This window comes from Pinus tabuliformis, chromosome 8 (assembly GCF_031772625.1).
Source record: "Pinus tabuliformis cultivar Carrire ecotype Pingquan chromosome 8, CPIR1, whole genome shotgun sequence".
Taxonomy (NCBI): domain Eukaryota; kingdom Viridiplantae; phylum Streptophyta; class Pinopsida; order Pinales; family Pinaceae; genus Pinus; species Pinus tabuliformis.
The window spans coordinates 1,804,342,499-1,804,362,905 of NC_142294.1; the positions used below are offsets into that span (position 1 = coordinate 1,804,342,499).

At 43.9% G+C, this 20,407-nt stretch overlaps 1 protein-coding gene across 1 annotated transcript in view; it reads right to left on the reverse strand.

Moving 5' to 3' along the window:
• Positions 1-20,407, reverse strand: part of LOC149243445 (uncharacterized) — a 142,454-nt gene that overhangs the window by 48,311 nt on the left and 73,736 nt on the right. The window lies entirely within an intron of this gene.

Genomic DNA, 20,407 nt, shown 5'->3' on the forward strand with positions numbered 1-20,407 from the left:
CCAGCAGGGCTGAAACAGTGCTTCAGATTGTGCTAGAGAGGGTTTCGTGGGGCAGACTTTAAAAATATATGCTTCCAAAGAGAGGTATTACTGCCAGATTTTTTATCTTTGTCAGGTGAGCCAGTTTGGCACCCAATGTACTCAAGAAAAGTTGCTTAATAATAAAACCCTCAGAACTGCTGCACCGGTTTTCCCGCATTGGGTTTTTCCAGGGATGTTTGTCCAAAAATAACGGTGTCCCTTGTGTGTTTGTTCATTTTTTTCAACTGCTGATCTGTAATGGTTGAGACTGTATTGTATTTATTTCAGTATTTATATGGTTAAATAACTTGTTAGTAATTAAACAAGTAGGCGAAATAAACCAAAGAATACAGATAAAATTTCTAACGGGTACTACTTAGAAATTTCAACATGGTATCAGAGTGTTGCAGGTCACAGGAGAGCTAAAGGCGCCAGCTGAATAAGAGAATTTGTAGCAGAAACAGCTGTCCCAAGTGACAGATGTTGTTCCTAAGTAGAAAGCAGCAGAGGAAGGTTGATGCAGAGGGCCTGCGACATCAGTTCGAGCTAGAGAGAGGCCAATGCAGAGGCAAAGGAAGGTAGAAGAGGCTCACAAAGAGCCATGCAGAGACCGGGAAGGTTGACACAGTTTGGCCAGGGGAGCAAATCAGCCCTGCCGGGATTGCGCAGAGCCTAGAGGTTCAGTTCTTCAGTTGTGGGGCATAAGAAGTTGTGGGCAGATTGTAGAGAGTGAAGTTGGTGGGGTGTTATTGCTATCAAGGTAGAACAGTGCCTAACGGGACAGAACCAAGTTAGAGGGAGTTGCTACCTAGGAGGATTTCTAGCCAAGAAATCCAGATTAGTGTCGTAGGAGCATAGGAGACCGGAGAGGTGCGACTCGACTATTGGCAGAGAACTTCCAGGAGGGAAGTAGAGACTCAGAGGGAGTCGAAGAGAGAACTTCCAGGAGGGAAGTAGAGACTCGGAGGGGTTGAAAAGAAGAGCAGAGATGGCCATGAACGGACTGAGGGATCAGGACAGGCTGGACGGGGCATCCAACTTTGTCATCTGGAAGACTAGGATCCTGTCTGTTCTGGATAGACATTGCATCAAGGTCTTCGCCTTGAGAACCATGGCTATCCCAGTCGACCCAGCTGATAACGAAAGGTATGAGGATGCGATGGCCAAGGCGAAAAGCATAATCCCTGATGGGTTCAAGGATCATGTTGTTCAACATACTGCCGAGAAGAATACGGCAAAGGAAATGTGGGACACCTTGATGACATTGTATCAGAGCACTTACGTGCAGAGGAAGATGCTATTGGAGAATCAGCTGCGGTCGTACCAGATGCAGAAGGCAAAGCAGGGAGATCACTTCCACAGCAGGTTGCAAGAGATCCGAGACCAACTAACTTCCATAGGGACCACGTCAGATCACGAATTAATACTGAGGACCGCCCTAAATGCAATCTCCGAGAAGTGGGAGACATTCGTCCAAAGTATTTTGGGCCGCGCGATTCTTACAGGATGGGAAGAACTGTGGGCAGCGCTTCGCCAAGAAGAGATCAAACGGCTGACCAAGGCGGGAAGCAGCGACAAAGGAGCCCGGGTCAAGAAAGAGGAGGAAGAAGATGCAACCCTGGCATCTGCAGGGCAGCAAGAGAAGAAGAAGAAAAAGGACCTCTCCAAGATAAAGTGCTTCAACTGTGGGGAACTGGGCCATTATGTAACCCAGTGTCCGAGGAAGAAGAATAAGGGAGAGGCATCTGACTCCAAGGCAGCGCCAGCGAAGGCAAAGAAGGAGGTAGAGGATGATGACGATTGTGCCATGAGTGCTCATGTACCTCTAAAGAAGAGGTGGGGAGACATCGAGCTGTAGTCAAGAGGACTACAGGCGATGAGGGGTAGTATCCTTGAAGTACCCAAACTCTTGGATCAGATCCAGCTACGGGAGCCCCGAAGTGACAGTAGCAAGATGGCGGATGTCGGTAGAAGCAGATGCGGATGAAGCAGCAGAAAGTGCTAGAGTGCAGTAGTCCCAGGCAGCGCAGTGGGGATTGCAACAGTGTGAGAAGAACAAAGGGCGTTGCAACAGTGCAAGAAGGCACAAAGGGGTTTGCAGCGGTGCGAGAGGCACAAAGATGTTGCAGTAGCACAGAGATAGTAGAAGGAGCACAAGATAGCAGCAGAGAGAGCTTCAGCATCAAGAGGGTTTCTAGCCTGACAAGGATGTCAATCGTTGGGTAGATCAGTTACCGTCGTCTCAGTAATGAGTTGTAGTGTAGCAGTAGCAGTGGTAGTGCTATGGGCAACACAATGCAGCATGATGAGAGAGGGTTGCAGTGCAAATGCAGTGTTGGGAGAAAGGACCAGGAACAGCACGGATGCAGAGGAGTTGTCGTACAGAAGCAGCAATGACAGTGGTAGAGCAATGCGCAGCAGTACAAGATACAGCAATGCAAAGGATGTTCGGCAGGAAGGCCAAGCATTAGCACAGGTACCAGTAACGGATGTTCAAGGTGATGCTCAGTGGTGGAGTATTACTAGAGCACATTCCTCACTAAGAGGGAGTGTTGATTTGAGGTAGCATCAAATGTGCTCTAGCCATGAAAATTGGTGGAGAGGCTAAAGCACATGAGATCTCCAAGACCCAGAAATGGTTTGGGGAAATTCTCCTCAGTGAAAGAGATATTAAAAATAATTAATATTTTTAATGAAGTTCCTAAGTCTAAACTTCGGAAAATAGAAATATTAATGGGTATTAATATAAAATTGGGTTAGAAGGTTCTAAAGGACATGGATCAAGCCAAATCTAATCTTAGTCGTTGATTAGAGATGTATTTTCGGTCGTTGAAGACTCAACAGAAAAAGTATAAGAGGAGGCTTGAGGGTCGGTTAGAGAAACACCAGGGCGATCAGTGAGTTCGATTTTCTAAAGCGAGGTTTGCTAAGAGAAATCGAACCAGTGATCAGTATTGCATCGAAGGGCAGTGAGTACGAGGCAGAGAGGCAGAGATAATGTCGGAAGACCAGCGCAGAGGCAGAGAGGCAGACACAGAGCCAGAGGGAGCCACGCAGAGGCCAGCAATGTCTGTGCACAGGCCAGAAGGGCCTGCGTGATCCACGCAAACACTACAGAAGTGACACAGAGGGCCAGAGAGGTTGCGCAGAACCTCAGAGAGCTGACACAGAGGCCAGGAGGGCTTGTTGTCGCACAGATTGTCACGACAACGCTCAGACCGGGGGCTATCACCCTGATCCTCGATCTCTCAGTTTAAGCCTGCCTCCCGCGGCTAAGTTTAGTGATGCGTAGAACTGGCTGGGCTCTTTCAAAAAACACAATCTGGGAGTTGGCTGGTTCAGCCGAGAACTTCCCCTAACGCCCGGTAGTCTGAAAAAAGGATTTCCTGCACAGCTTAAAATCAACCATTAACATAGAGATAGTAAACAATAGTGAAACCCCGATCAAATGGAGATACCTGCCACTATATTTCAGAATCTAAACTATCATTCAAACCCCAAAGATCAGACAAGATACCTGTGCCTAGATCAATCTTCATTAAGCTATCATCAATGGCTGAAAATAAAATTATGCAGAAAAAATAAAACAATCTTACAGCATTTCCAGAAGAGTAACACCAGCAAGATTTTTAACCCCAAAGTCTTCTTTATTGCACAAAAATGACTACAAGAGAGCTTTCTTTAGCACCAGACTCTCAGATCAAATCTGATCTCAAATGACCCCTAGCACCCTATTTAAAGGAAAAATTCCCAACGGCTAGTTCGAGTGATCCATGTCAAACTAATCTCGACCGTCGATGAGGATCAAGACATCTCTTAATCTCATCCGTCGAATTTTTTAATGCATTAAAAATTGAAATTCTGCATTTATTTACTATAAAATATTATTATTTTATTATTTTTAGGTTTTTACTTTATTTTATTATTTAAATTTTTATTTATTTTATAAATTTTTTTATTTTTTTATTTTTTAAAATTTTTATTTTTTCAGTTATTTTTTTAATTTTTGAATTTTTAATTTTTAATTTATTTTTTAAATGGATCCTCGAACTTAGCCTTTGGAAAAATCACCTAGGAGCTAGGACTTAGGACTTTTATGAGGGGATTAGAACATTTTCTAACCCTCAAGACAACTTTACATCTCAAGGGGGAAAACCCATTTGACATAGACCCTCATAAACCACCCAGTTTTGCGACACAACTATAATCTAGCAGATTAACACACTAGGATTCTCCTAAGATTCTAATGACAAAATCCATTCCGGCTTTGGGGTTAGGCTGAAGGAAAACTCTGCCGATCATGGATCGATGAAACAAAAAACCTTCGGGAACGTAGATTATCACTAGGAAATTAAGTCCACCTAGGCAATTTACATACATGACTCATATCTGCTAAGATTATTTACAATTCACACATGCAGACTGGGTTTACAACAAAATATGATCAAGTCGACGATGACTGTCGAATGGCACGGACATGTCAATCAAGCGCTATCCCTTTTGCGAAAAAGAGGGTGTACTGCTAATGAGTAGTTGACACATAGTGGTCAACATCTGGCTCCACTTGGGGACACATTGCTGCACTGCAGGAATGTGAGAATCCAGAATCTGCATCCACGCAATACACAATAAAACATAAGTAGCATCCATCCAAAAATCATCCTATAACATTAAGCACATGAAAGATATAAGCTCTTCAATTTATTAACTATTTGGAAAGGTAAATCTAATCCTAAAACATAAATGAAATGCTGAAATGACAAGGAGTAAGGTTAGAAATACAATACAAAGGATGCCCCATGGCATCAGATGTGTTCAATATAGTGTATACAGAGCATTTGCCTGCTTTCAGGCAAATCTGTCGGCTGCTTGTCGGATGTGCCATGTCCAATTCTACATATGGTAGGACTTTTTCCTATTCGAAAATCAAGCTGCACACGATTGTCTGATGTATCAAATCTTCTTCTCATTTTCTTTCTCTTGCGCTTTTTCTTTGTAGCAGGCTGTATTACTGATGACGTGGAACTTTCTGTTTCAAAGCTCTCAGATGAAGTATGTAAGATATGTGTGACATGTCTTTCTTCATCTTGCATTTGATTCTAAGTTGCACGAAACGAGGAAACGGAAACAAGTTTCCGAAACGGGAAGCGAAACGAAACGCGACCTCCCCAAATTTTGGAAACAGGGAAACGCGAATATATATAATAATATATATATATATATATTAAAAATATTTAAAAATTATTATTATATATATGTGCAATCATAAAGCATGAATGATACATTTACATTATATGATTATAATTTATTACATTTAAACATTAAGATTAAATTTACATCACATTTACTCATGAGTCATGAATGATCACATAATGAAAATAAAAATATAGGAAAATCCAAAATCAGCCTTTATTTATATTAGTATACGAGGCTGCAAGTACAATAAAGACTATAAGGCTGCAAGAACTATAGAGACAAGTCACAAAAGACTAATCCTCATCATAACAATCCTCATCAAAAATAGAAGCAGCACAATGTTCAACAGTGGATGGTAGTGCTGAAGAAGATGATGCACCAATTCCACTATCAGATTCGGCCTCAATATTCAGGGCAGCAAGAGAGAGATCCAAATCAGAATTTTCTGCATCCACATCCCATTCTTTAGAAGGACCACTGTTGTATTCTGGACCCCTACGAGATGCAAGACGAAACAAATTAAAAAAATTAAAAATTAAAAAACAACACATAAATTTGGGGAAACGTGGCTTGTACGGCCTGGAAACGTGTTTCCGACCGTACTGCCACGTTTCCGTTTCGGGAAACGTGGCAGTACGGCCGGAAACGCGTTTCCAGGCCGTACGGTACGCGTTTCCGGGTTTCGTTTCGTTTCCCGGAAGGAAACGACCCCTAGGGCCACGTTTCCTGCAACTTAGTACTAAATCAGCTTTGACAGCTGATATTTCCCCTAGATTGAGCTTGGAAGAACCTCCATTAGAGGTTATTATGCATCCACTGTTCTACAGAAATAAGAGGCCTGTAGGCTGTGAGATGGATGGTACTATAAATTTTCTGGACATGCAATGTGATCATCAAGTTGCCTCCAGAACGACTCCTTTCCACTGCAGTAAGCCCACAAAAAGCGTTGAATATTACGTTGTGATCCATTCTCAAAGTGACTGAGTCACATTGCAACTCTAGATTCTGGAAGTTGTGCTTCATCGTTTCTTTCTTCAAGCAAACAACGTCCATTTGTCCATGCCAAGCTAGTCTCTTTAAAAGCTAGACTCCAGTCTGCTGAGATTTACAAGAGAGTGCAATAATCAAACGTAACCAACAAAAACCCTAATTCTACAATTAAGGGAAAATAAACCAGCACTAAGGCATCCAACTCTTGAAAAGAAATCAGCAAATGGGTGTGCCCTATTACCACACAATCTAGCAGGCCCTAAGAAAGGAAAGCCTAGAGGATAAAGAGCTAGACTAAGTGATAACAATGGGACAATGGCCCACTGTCACCTCAGCCAATGTCCCCTGCTCTTTACGGATTTTCACCGATGAGAGGAATCCCGGTAGGATGATAATCACTTTTTGATGGATATTCTAAGGCTTATGGTACTAGGTGATGAGGTAGGACCTCTCAAGGGAAACTCTGTGATAATATATTAATATGGCACTCAAAAAGGTACTTTGCTCGCACTAAGAGACCTAGAAATAACTCACACAAGGTCTAGGGTTTCATGAATTATTATGGACAAAGGTACTCCTAAGACTAAGCCAAGGAGGCAAAAGGGCTTCTTATGATTTACTCCACCAAGAACTAAGCTCATTAGACCCTCAAAGGATACTGTTACAATCAAAGTTCGTACACACACGAGTTAAAACTTGAATACTCCAGAAAACTTGGAATATGAAAATGCCCATTGAGGATACATATATATATATATATATATATATATATATATATGATGAGATTGTTACAAATGAGAGTCTGCTTATATACCTAGGCAAGTGCCCTTTCATGAATGGTCATGTCTTTAGAGACATGCCTCTTCTATACTAATCACTAATTAAACATTATTTATGATTGTTATTATTATTTATATTTACATTATATATATATATATATATATATATATATATATCCTCTTCAAAGAAGCTTTGTCCTCAAGGTTATTGCTAACAAGGTGTGCCCTCTGGTTTCTTTGTCTTGTAAAATCTATTCGCAACTTTTAGAAATCTTTGAGTTGTCGTCTTTGTGGATACAAGACAATAGGATCCTTGGAGCAATAAATAAGATTGTCGAACTAAGAAGAGATATGACCAACTTAAATTAATCTTCTATGGAATCTTGCGGTTACTGGATACTTTGTGTGAATTTTTATCACAAGATTGAATTGCACTAACATTAGCAGTATTTGAAACATAAGTTTGTTGTTTTTGTTCTAAGAGATACAGATATGCAGACTGATTGAGCTATCTTCTCTTGTGATTCAGATGTCGATAAGGAGTTTTTGTGGTTTGATTTTCCTTTATCATGTTTGTGGAAATTCCTTGATTTACTTCAAATACCAATGTTGTTGAGTTGGTTACAGAATCTTCATTTGGATTTTTCATCGTTTGAACTGCAACATCGAAATATGTTTCTACTTCCACTGGGTCGAGATCTTCTTGAATTGTGGTATTATCTGGTCGCTTGATTTTTTGGCGCCGTTGTCGGGGATAGAGTTTTTCTGTCCTTGGTTTCTCAACATCGTTTTAATCATCTCATCTTTTCCACCATTCATTAGCCTATCAAGCGGCCAGCTTTGCCTGGCGTCATTTGATCTTTTCACCACCCTATCTTTCGTCATCTCGTTAATCGTTTCATCTGCACCTATAGCACCTGGACTTCTCGGTTCGTTTCTTATTTGGGTGGCGACTCCACTTCTTCCATTTATTATTTCCCAGACAAGAAGCCCCCCTTATATCCGGTTGTTTGTTGTCTTTTCGATCCTAAAGTTAGATTCATGTTCAAGTGGTGACTCCACTTCTTCCATCTCTTGAATTTCTTGAGCAGTGATCTCTCTCTATCATCCATTTGGTCCCTCGTTATTCATCATGGATTATTCGTTTACACCCTGTCATTTTACTGATGTTCTCCATGATATTCCAAAAGTGGCCATTCATAAATTGTCTTTGTTCTCGGGTGGTGATTCAGTCGTTGTTCGAAAACATCTATGCAGGTTTTCTCATATAATGCTCATATGTTGTAGTTCTCCCCATTACGATCATGAAGATGTCAAAATGCGTCTATTTGCCTTTTCTTTAGAGGGTGATGCTTTGAATTGGTTTAATAATTGTCCTGAAGATTCTTTCGCTTCTTTACAAGACATCGTCAATGCTTTTAAAGATAGATATGGTTATCAAGATAGCTCGCCTTGTGCCCCTAAAATTATGCAACAGAATGAAAGTGATTTTGTGAAGGATGCAACTGTTGATGAAAGATTTCAAGACAATTCTTCATATCAGAATGTGCCATCCACCTGTACCATCGCAGATCAAATCCATGATAGTGAAAAAGCAGGAACTAGTTATCAAATCAGTGTTGACAATGAAAGGGAAAATGAGAAGCAAATTATAAAAGAACTAATGCGGCTAGTAAAAAATATGGAGATTAATCAAGAAAAAATTGTCACTGATTACATCAATGATATGAGAACTTTATACACCCACCTGGAAAAGCGAGATAAGGAAATGGAAACCGTGAAAGCTAATCATGATAGGGAAATTAATTCTATGCAAAATAAGTTATTAACTATGGATGAAGAAATGACTATCATGACATTCGATTATAATAATCAGTTGGCTACCATGCAAGCAAATCATAAGAAAGAGATAAACTCTATCCAACATTGCTTGATGACCATAAAGGAAAAGAACGATAAAGTAATAAAAGATATGGAAGCTAGTCAGATATGTCTTCAGAATAAGATATTTACCATGGAGGAAGACCATGCCAAGGAAATCAGTGCTATGAAGGTTGAACACTCTAGCCAGATGGATGCCATTACAATACAGGTACAAAAATTTCAACAGCGGTCAGAGGATGAAAGAAACAAAGAGACATCAATAGATCAAAAGCCTCCTTATTTGTTAAAACAAGCTCCATCTTATTATGAGGAGGTCATTTGTTCCATTGAAAAGTGGTTAATTGAAGATGACCCGGATAAAATTGAAAACAATAACGATCAGATGCAAAATGAAGAAAGACATGTCACGCATATCTTACATACTTCATCTGAGAGTTTTGAAGAATAATGTTCCACAAAGAAAAAACACAAGAGAAAGAAAACGAGAAAGCGATTTGAAGCATCAGATAGTCGTAAGAAGCTTGATTTTCGGATAGGAAAAAGTTCGACGCTATGCAGGATTGGACATGGCACATCCGAGAAACAACCGACAGATTTGCCTGAAAGCAGGCAAATGCTCAGTATGCACTATAATGAACGCATCTGATGCCATGGGGCACCTTTGTATTGTATTTCTAACCTTATGCCTTGTTATTTCAGTGTTTCATTTTGTAGTTAGATGTAATATTCCTAATTAGCCATGGCTAATTGGAATATTCGATTTTGCTCAATTTTGCCTTCTATAGCTATTTATAAATAAAAAGGTGAGGAGAGGGGGGCATACTCACTTCATGAATAAAGACACTCCTTAGTAGCACAACGTTGTAACTTAAAAGGTGAGCCAAGGGGGGGCCAAAGAACCACGTAGGAGAGGGGCCCACGTAGACACTTGGAGTGACTGCGCAGATGATGAGAAACACGTGGCAAGAGGAAAGCTACGTTGGATGAGGTGAGCCTTGGGATTGAGAGAGGCCAATGATATAAAGGAGAGAGGAGCCTCCTCATTTTGGCATTCGATTATGTGCATTTGAGCTAGTCACTTCGACTTAGAGCACGCTGGCTGTTTAGCTATTCTGCAGCACTGTTTAATGCATTGAGTGTCTCCATTCGGAGATCTCACCCTTAGCCCCGGGGGACTTCGAGTGCCTGCTCGGGCAAGGTATTTCCATCAGTATTTTTGCAGTAGTTTCGTCAGCATTTTGGTAGGAGGATTGAGCATCTTGGATGACTGCGCAGTTTTGAGAGGGGTGATGCAGTTCTTTCTGGCAGGAGTTCTGGATTGAGGTTTTGCAAGGGGATTTGTACTGGGAGGTTGAGCAGGGGATCAACCCTTGCATATTGGAGGATTTTGGCTGAGTTTCAGGCAGAGTTGTGGTGGGTTTATTTGTAGCAGAGCAGAGCCTTGACGGATTGCGTGGGTCCTCAAGGGAGCGATTTTCGGGGGTCGGCCATTTCAGAAAAGCTCTTTGTGTTTTTCTGGGTTTCTTGAGTAGAATCTGATTCCAGAGTTTCAGCATTTTCTGAGGAGGGGAACAGCCCCAAATCCTCATTTGATTTCTGGCAGCAGCAGCAGCACGGCAGTTCTCCAGCAGCTTGGACACAGTTCAGAGAGAGGCCATTCCTTTGCTATTCTGAGTGTATTTCTTCACTTGCCTTATGCAAGTCGAGGTGCCATCTTTTTTATCACCTCCTGTACTCATTCTATTACTCAATATAATAAAAGGGCTTAGCATTTCTCTCTGCATTTCTTGAGTATCTGCTTATGGTTATATTGTTATATCTTGCACCATTGTTATTTTTATCTCTTTGAGCTTCCCGGCTACTATACCACTTGTATACTCTTAAACTGAGTTTGGAAAGGGCCAGGTAGCCTCCAGATCTCGTCCTCTTTTCAGAGGCGACATATCTGGTAAATGCCCTCCCAGTCCATCTCTGGTTGGAGTTTGCTTGTGTTTGAGGAATATTCCTGATAAGGGATATTACAGTGGTATCAGAGCATAGATCTGGCTCAGCCTGTGGAGCTAGCAATCTATGACACCGGGGGAAAAGCCCTACATTTGTTACAGAGGTAGGAGATACAGAGACACTGGGCATAGGTTGGAGAACACTTACGGAGAGGGAGACTGTGTTCCGGTGGTGGACGCAGAACAGGAGGAGCCTGTGGTGGACGCAGAACAGAAGGAGCCTGTGGTGGACGCAGAGCAGGAGGATCCGATGGCAGATGATGACGGGAAGAGATTTGCGGACATGCTCCTCAAATCAGTATAGGATCTGTCGAGGCAGATTGAGGTGATGGGGTAGAGATTCACGGCAGTAGAGGCTAGACAGCGTGAGAGCCCATGGGTTTTCCAGGTTGGTGAGGGATCGGGTGCATCCCACCATTTGCCAGAGCAGCGTGATACTACTCAGCAGGTGGCCTCACATGCCCCTACACGCTCTACCATGCCCACTTTCTTAGGAGCAGACACGGGGGCCGGAGCCCAGCAGGAGGCAGAGCCCGGTCATATGGGTGATTATTTTGCAGAATACCAGGCCTATGGGCAAGAGTTCAGGGAGGCTCTCTCATTCAGAGACTTTGTTCAGCTCCAGCGAGATAGTAGACCCCACGACCATCACAGAGGGTACCGACATTATCATGATGGTGACACCCACCGTGCAGCTAGTAGATTTCACTTGCCTACGTTCGATGGTTCATCAAACAGTTCGGCAAAGTCTTGGGTGGCGAAGCTGGACATATACTTCCAGCTTAACCAGATGTCGGAGACAGAGGCCATCAAGGTGGCGACATTACATTTGGATGGTGAGGCCCAGTGTTAAATTGGCAACTAGGGCCAAACTCCATGTGGGTTGGCTTATTTCTGGCAGCTGATATTTCTGGCCAAGCAGAGGCAGCCAAGTGTTGCGCAAAGCACTAGAGGGGCCAGCGAAGCTGACGCAGAGGCTCCCAGAGCTGGCGCAGGCCAAGAAATGCTGACACAGGGCCAGCGTGAGACAGAGGGGCTGACGCAATCCAAATTGGGCAGAAGCTGGGGTTGCAGGAGCAATTTTGTGCTGAGGAGCTGTTAGAAGGGTTTTCCAGGGTTTCAGCCAAGAGATTTCTCTCAAATTGTGAGGTATAGCTGCTAAGGAAATTCTCTGTTGGGTAGGCCAGTTACGACACCCAGATTGTACTCTGATATTGCTTAATGAGAAAACCCTCAAATAGTTGCACTGGTTTTCCCACATTGGGTTTTTCCAAGCACATTGGTCCAAAAATAATGGTGTCATGTGTGTTTGTTCGTGTTTCTTTTAGTTGTTGATCTGTAATATGTTGAGCATGCACTGGTGTTTATTTTCAGTATTTACTTTGTAAATAACTTGTTAAAGAAAAATAACAAGTAGGTAGGAATAAATCAGAAAAAGTGCATGAAGGGCTTCTAGATTAAGTAAACTTAGAAACTTCAACAAGAATTTCCTTGGGAGTAATACCTCTCCGTCTCTAACAAATCTCCTGGATGAAGCCCCAGCGTCGACCTCTCTTTGGACTACGTCAGCGCCTCTCTACCTCACGCTGGCCCTACGTCACCCGGATGGGTCTGCGTCAGCCCTCTGGCCCTCTACGTCAACAATGCTGGCCTCTCTGAGGCTCTACACAGCTCCCGACTGCCTCTGCGTGGCCCTGCGTGAACCCTGGCTGGCTCTGCATCACTCTCCTTGGCTAATGCGCTGCTCTCCCGAAACTATCTCTGCCTCTCTGTCTCTTTGTACTCAAATGCCCTTCAACTGCATATCCCGATCACTAATTCTATCTCTCTTAGCAAACCCCGCTTTAGAGAATAGAATGACTGATCACTCTGGTGTATTCTCCAAGTGACCCTCAAGCCTCCTCTTATACTTTTCTTGTTGACATATCAATGACCGAGATTAAGTCCCTAAACAACGGCTAAGATTAGATATGGCTTAATCCATGTCTTTTGGACCATTCTAACACAGATTCATATTAATACACCATAATATTTTATTTTCCCTAAGTTTAGACTTAGGGACTCCATTAAAAATATTAATTATTTTAATATCTCGTGATTTGTTTAGAATCTGCCCAAACCCTTTCTGGGTATTGGAGATCTCATGTGCCCAAACCTCTCCACCAAATTTCGTGGCTAGAGCACATCTGATGCTACCCCAAATCAACACTCCCTCTTAGCGAGGACTGTGCTCTAGCAATACTCCTCACTGAGTAATACTCTGACCAACCGGCATCGGTACCTGTGTTGATGCTTGGCCTTCATGCCCAACGTCCTTTGCACTGCTGCATCCTATACTAATGCCCATGGTTCTGCCACTGCCACTGCTGCATCTGTACGACAGCTCCCTCTGCATCCATGTTGTTGTTGGTCCTTTCTCCCAGCATTGCATCCATACTGCACTTCCTCTCATCAAGTTGCATCGTGCTGCTCACTGCTGCACTGCAACTCAGTTACTGAAAAGTAAGTAACTTATCTCCCAATCTAACCTCCCTTTCGAGCTAGAAACACCCACTGATGCTGAAGCTCCTTCTACCACTGACAAGTCATCCCTCTCTCACCTCTAAGTTGCTGCAACAACTCCCTGCATCTCGCACCGTTGCACACCTCTCTGTACCTTCCTGCACTGGTGCAACACTCCTGTGCCTCTCGTATCGCTACAGCCTGCTAGCCTCGCGCTGTCTCGGGAATCCTGCACTGTAGCTCTCTCTGTTGCTCCATCTGCATCCATCTCTACCCACATCAACCAGTCCTGCTACTCCTCTTCGAGGCTCCTGTAGCAAGGTCTAATCCAAGAGGCTGGGTACCTCGAGGATCCTGCCCCTCATCGTCTGTAGTCCGCCTGACTACAGCTCGATGTCTCCCCACTTCCACTCAAGTGGTGCGTGTGCACTCATGGCACAGTCATCGTCTGTCAAAACTTCCTTCTCTGCCCGTGCTAGTGCTGCCTTAGTCTCGGAAGAATCTCCCTTACTCCTCTTCCTTAGACACTGGGTCGTATAATGACCCAGCTCCCCATAATGGAAGCACTTGATCTTGGAGAGATCTTTCTTCTTCTGCTTCTCCTGCTTTCCCTGAAGATGCTAGGGCCACGTCTTCCTCCTCCTGCTTGACTTTGATCCCCTTGCTGCTGCTACCTGTCATCGAATGCCGTCTGATCTCTTCCTGGCGAAGAGTTGCCCACATCTCGTCCCAAGGTGGGAGAGTCCCTATGCCTAGTATACTCTGGACAAATACTTCCCAGTCTTCTGAGACAGCGTTCAGGGCTGTCCTCACCATCAGCACCTGATCCAGTGTTGCCCCTGTAGCAGTCAACTGATCTCGAATCTCATTCAGTCCTACGAGGAAGGTGTCAATCGGTTCTCCCTTCTTTATCTGATACGGCCTCAACTGATTCTCAAGCAGCATTCTTCTCTGCACAGAAGTATGTTGGTACAGCGTCTTGAGAGCCTCCCACATCTCAAATGTCGTTTCCTTCTCGGTTATGTGTGGTACTACATGATCCTTGACCCCGTCAAGGATAATGCTCTTGGCCCTCACCATCGCCTCCTCGTACCTATCATTATCATTGGGGTCGACTAGGATAGTTATTACCTTCAAGGGGAAGTTCTTGACACGATTCCTGTCAAATAAGGATAAGATTCTGGCCTTCCAGACTGCGAAGTTCGATGCTTCTTCTAGTCTATTCTTGTCTCTTACTTCGTGTAGTGCCATGATGCTCCTCTACTTCCCTCCTGGAAGTTCTCTGTTCGACTCCTCTAAGTCTCTACTTCATGTCTGGAAGTTCTCTTCTGGACTCCCTCTGAGTCTTGTTTCCCTCCTGGAAATCCTTCTGTCCCTGTCAAGATGCCCCCTACTCTAATCGTCTTGTGCTACAACACCATTGATTCGGGTTCCTCGGCTAGAAACCCTCGATAGCAACTCCTCTGGCCTTGCTCTGTCAAGTACTGTTCTAACTACAGTACCTAACCAGCTCCACTCTGCAATATTCCCGCAGCCTTCTAAACCCCAGAAACCTGAAGGTGATAGCTCCTAGACTCTGCGCAATCCTGGCACCAGCAACCTGACCTCCTCAGCCAACTGCATCAGCCCTCCCAACTACTGCTTGGCTTTGTGTGAGGCTTCTTTTGCCTTCCTTAGCCTCTACGCTGCCTCTTCTCAGCTCACCCTTGATGACGCCTCAGTGCGTCACCCTTCCTTGTTGTTGCTCTGCTAGAAATAGCTTCTGTCACCTCGGGACAGCTGTTTTCTGTTGTTATTTCTCCACTCGGCTAATGTCCTTTAGTCCTCCTGTGATCTACAATCACGCTCTGATACCATGTTGAAGTTTCTAAGTTTAGTTAGTTAGAAACCCTCCATGCACTTTATCTAATTTATTCCTACCTACTTGTTATTTTCCTTAACAAGTTATTTACAATGTAAATACCGAAAATAAACACTAGTGCATGCTCAACATATTACAGATCAGCAACTAAAAGAAACAGAAACAAACGCACCATATGACACCATTATTTTTGGACTAATGTCCTTAGAAAAACTCAATGTGGGAAAACCAGTGCAGTTATCTAAGGGTTTTCTTATTAAGCAATATCAGAGTACAATTTGGGTGTCGAAACTGGCCTACCCAACAAAGAATTTCCTTGGCAGTAATACCTCTCCATTTCTGACAAATCTCCTGGTTGAAACCCTGGATAATCCTTCCAGCAGCTACTCAGCACCAATCTGCCCCAGAAACCCCAACGTCAGCCTCTCTCTGGACTGCGTCAGCCACTCTCTGCCTCACGCTGGCCTTGCGTCACGACGGATGGGTCTGCATCAGTCTTGGGAGGCCCTATGTCAGCCCTTTGGCCCTCTATGTCAACAACGTTGGCCTCTCTAAGGCTCTGCGCAGCTCCCGACTGCCTCTGCATGGCCCTGTGTGAGCCCTGGCTGGCTCTGCGCCACTCTTCTTGGCTACTGCGCTACTCTCCCGGCACTATCTCTGCCTCTCTGTCTCTTTGTACTCAAATGCCCCTCAGCTGCATATCCCGATCACTAATTCTATCTCTCTTAGCAACCCCTGCTCTAGAGAATAGAATGACTAATCACTCTGGTGTACTCTCCAAATGACCCTCAAGCCTCCTCTTATACTTTTCTTCTTGACATATCAACGGCCGAGATTAAGTCCCTAATCAACGGCTAAGATTAGATCTGGTTTGATCCATGTCTTTTGGACCATTCTAACACATATTCATATTAATACACATTAATATTTTATTTTCCCTAAGTTTAGACTTAGGGACTCCATTAAAAATATTAATTATTTTAATATCTCTTGATCTGTTTAGAATCTGCCCAACCCCTTTCTGGGTATTGGAGATCTCATGTGCCCCAACCTCTCCACCAAATTTCGTGGCTAGAGCACATCCGATGCTACCCCAAATCAACAGATTTTGGTGCAATTAGGTTCAATCCACAAGGAAATCCTCAAAATTCACCATCATTTCTCCTCTAGTTGAATTCGACCTTATGCCCTAGCCCTAATGGCTTGCCTTGAAGGGTCGAAAATCGAAAAAGAGGGAAAAATGAAATTAAGATATGGTTTGATCATCTACATGGTTACCAATGCCTACTTGGGTGATGGAGTTTAAGCGAAAACTACTATGGAGATATCAAACCCTAGAAGGGAATAAGGGGGAAAACTGTAGTTTCCCCAAAACCCTAGCTATCACTTTTGTGAGGGGATAAAAGTCAAGAGGAAATCCCCCTATGAGGCACTCAAGGGATGTCCAAGATTCTTCAATTAAAGCATACAATATTTTACCAAAATCCTATATAAAGACATGAAATTAAACAAGAACATAGAAACCCTAGCAAAATATTTGCATGCAATAATCATTGAAAGATATTCAATAATAAAAATATTCACAAGATATGCGTGAATAAATCCATTATTATCCCAAAGTGACATCTCCACAACTCAAACTAGCCTCCAATAGCAAGATTATCCACAAAGATCACATATCCACAAGAGTACAAGGCTACAATTGTTAGGTTGAAATTTTCTATGCAGGCCGAAATAGTCCACAAGTGTGGATGAGAATGAGCTATGAGGTGACCTTTATTTATATGAGCTCTACGTCACCAAATTTTAGCCTAAGAAGCCACTAAACAAATTTGACAATGAGTAAAACATAAAATAATTTTGGGTTACAAGCCAACCCACTAGCTTAATGCAAAATTATGCCACAAAAGACCCACAAGTTGTTGATTTGGGGTAGCATCGGATGTGATCTAGCCACGAAAATTGGTGGAGAGGCTAAAGCACATGAGATCTCCAATATCCAGAAATGGTTTGGGCAGATTTTAAACAATTTGGGAGATATTAAAATAATTAATACTTTTAATGGAGTCCCTAAGTCTAAACTTAGGGAAAATAAAATATTAATGTGAATTAATATAAAACTGTGTTAGAAGAGTCCAAAAGACATGGATCAAGCCAGAGTTAATTTTAGCCGTTGATTCGGGACTTAATCTCGGCTGTTCAATTGTCTACGAGAAAAGTATAAGAGGAGGCTTGAGGGTCACTTGGAGAACACATCGAGTTGATCAAGATTTCGATTTTCTGGGGCAGGGTTTGATGAGGAAGTAGAAAGAGTGATCAAAGTTGCAGCGAAGGGGCAATAAATACAGAAGCAAAGAGGCAAAGAGGGTGCCAGGAGAATCAGTGCAGAAGCCAGGAGAGAGGGACGCAGAGCCAGCCAGAGGCCAAGCAGAGCCAGCTAGGGCCCACACAGAGTCTTCCAGGAGTTGTGCAGTGCCTCAGAGAGCTAGCGTGGGTGACACAGAGGCTCTAGAGGCTGACGCAGTGCCTCCAGAGGTTGACGCAGGGGTTATTGGGCTGACGCAGTCCCTAGAAGCAGACGCTGGGGTTTTCGTGGGGCAGATTGGAGCTAGGCGCTGCCAGAGTGTCTTTCCGAGGTTTCAGCCATAATATCTGCTTCCGAGTAGAGAGGTACTACTACCGAGATTATGCTCTATTGGGTGAGCCGGTTTTGGCACCCAGATTGTATTATGAAACTGCTTAATAATTAAAACCCTCAGATAGCTGCACCGGTTTTCTGGCATTGGGTTTTTCCGGGGACATTGGTCCAAAAACAACGGTGTCACTTGTGTGCTTGTTTTATTTCCTTCAGTTGATGATTTGTAATGTGTTGAGAATATACTTGTATTTATTTTCAGTAATTACATGGTAAATAACTTGTTAATTAATCAGAACAAGTAGGCAGAAATAAATCAAAAAAGTACATGAAGGGTTTCTAACAAGTTAGACTTAAAAATAACAACATGGTATTTGAGGGTGGTTGCAGATCACAGGAGAAATCACAGGAGAACTGAGGACATCAGCAGAGCAGAGTAGCAGCAGCAGAAAACAGTTGTCCCAAGTGACAGAAGTTGTTCCTAGCAGAGAAGCAGCAAGGAAGGGGTGACGCAATGCTTGCGTCATCATGTTTGAGCCTGAAAGAGGATCAGCGTAGTGGTAGAGGGGAGCAGACTCGACCTACGCAGTGCCCAGTCATCTTTCTCAATCAGGAAGGATTGACGCCCATGGCCAGGAGGTGCACATTTTGCTGGTGTCTGGATTACGCAGAGCCTAGATGCTCTAACCTTCAGTTTGCTGGGGCATAGGAGGTTGTGGGTAAGTTACGGAGTGACGTTGGTAGCGTACTGTGGTTAGAACAGTACCTAACAGGGCAAGACCAAGGAGGAGGGAGTTGTTGCCGAAGAGTTCTAGCCAAGAAATCTGGATCAGTGGTGCAGTTGCACTAAAGATCAGAGTGGGGGCATCTCGACATTGGCAGAGGGGTTTCCAAGAGGGAAATCGAGGCTCAGAGGGAGTCACACCGAGCACTTCTAGAAGGGAAGCAGAGAAGCAGCGAGATGGCAGTGAATGGGGTAAGAGACCAGGACAAACAAGACAGAGCCTCAAACTTCGTAGTCTAGAAGGCCAGAATCTTATCCGTTCTAGATAGGAACCGTCTCAAGCAATTCGCCTTGAGGACAATAGCGGTCCCAGTTGACCCAGCTGACAACGATAAGTACGAGGATGCAATGGCGAGGGCTAAGAGCATCATCCTTGACGGGGTCAAGGACCATGTGGTACCACACATTGCCGTGAAGAATACGGCAAATGAGATGTGGGAGGCCCTAAAGAAGTTGTATCAGCATACTTCCGTGCAGAGGAAGATGCTACTAGAAAATTCGTTATGGTGATACCAGATGCAAAAGGGGAACAAATCGACCCCTTCCTCGTTCGATTGAAGGAGATCCGGGATCACCTGACTTCCATAGGAGCCACGCTGGATCAAGAATTAATGATGAGAACAGCCCTGAACGCAGTCTCAGAAAACTGGGAGGTGTTTGTCCAGAGCATACTGGGCAGGGCGACCCTTCCTTCCAAATTGGAAGGAAATGTGGGTCGCTCTTCGCCAAGAAGAGATCAGAAGGTTAAGCAAGGCGGGAAGCAGCGGCAAGGGGATCAGAATCAAGAAGGAGGAAGAGGAGGATGTTGCCCTAGCATCTAAGGGAAAGTAGGAGAAACAGAAGAAGAACGACCTCTCCAAGGTCAAATGCTTCAACTGTGGAGAACTGGGTCACCATGCGAGCCAGCGTCCGAGGAAGAAGAGCAAGGGAGAGTCTTCCGAGACCAAGGCTGCGCCAACAAGGGCGGAGAAGGAATTGGAGACAGATGATGACTGTTCCATGAGTGCTCACACGCCACTTGAGCGGAAGTGGGAAGACATTGAGTTGTAGTCAGACGGACTACAGGCGATGAGGGGAAGGATTCTCACAGTACCCAACCTCTTGGATTATACCTTGCTACGTGAGACCCGAAGAGGAGTAGCGGACTGATGGATGTCGGTAGAGATGGATGCGGATGGAGCGACAGAGGGAGCTACAATGCAGGAGTCCCAGGATAGCGTGAGGCAACAGTGTGAGATGCATAGAGTTGTTGCAGCAGCGCAGAGGTCAGAGAGGGAGCACTTGTCAGTGATAGAGGGAGCTTCAGCATCGGGAGTGTTTCTAGCCTAACGGAGATGTCAGAGTTGGGAGATCAGTTACTTACTTCTCAGTAAATGAGTTGCAGTGCAGCAGTTAGCAGTGGCAGTGCTATGGGCAGCACAATACGGCATGATGAGAGGGGTTGCAGTGCAGATGCAGCAGTGGCAGTGGCAGGGCCATGGGTAGCAGTGCAGAGGATGTTGAGCAACAAGCCTAGCATCAGCACAGGGATCGATGTCATATGATCAGGGTGATGCTCAGTGAGGAGCATTACTAGAGCATAGTCCTGGCTAAGAGGGAGTGTTGATTTGGGGTAGCATCGAATGTGCTCTAGCCACGAAAATTGGTGGAGAGGCTAAAGCACATGAGATCTCCAATACTCAGAAATGGTTTGGGCAGATTCTAAACAGTTTGGGAGATATTAAAATAATTAACATTTTTAATGGAGTCCCT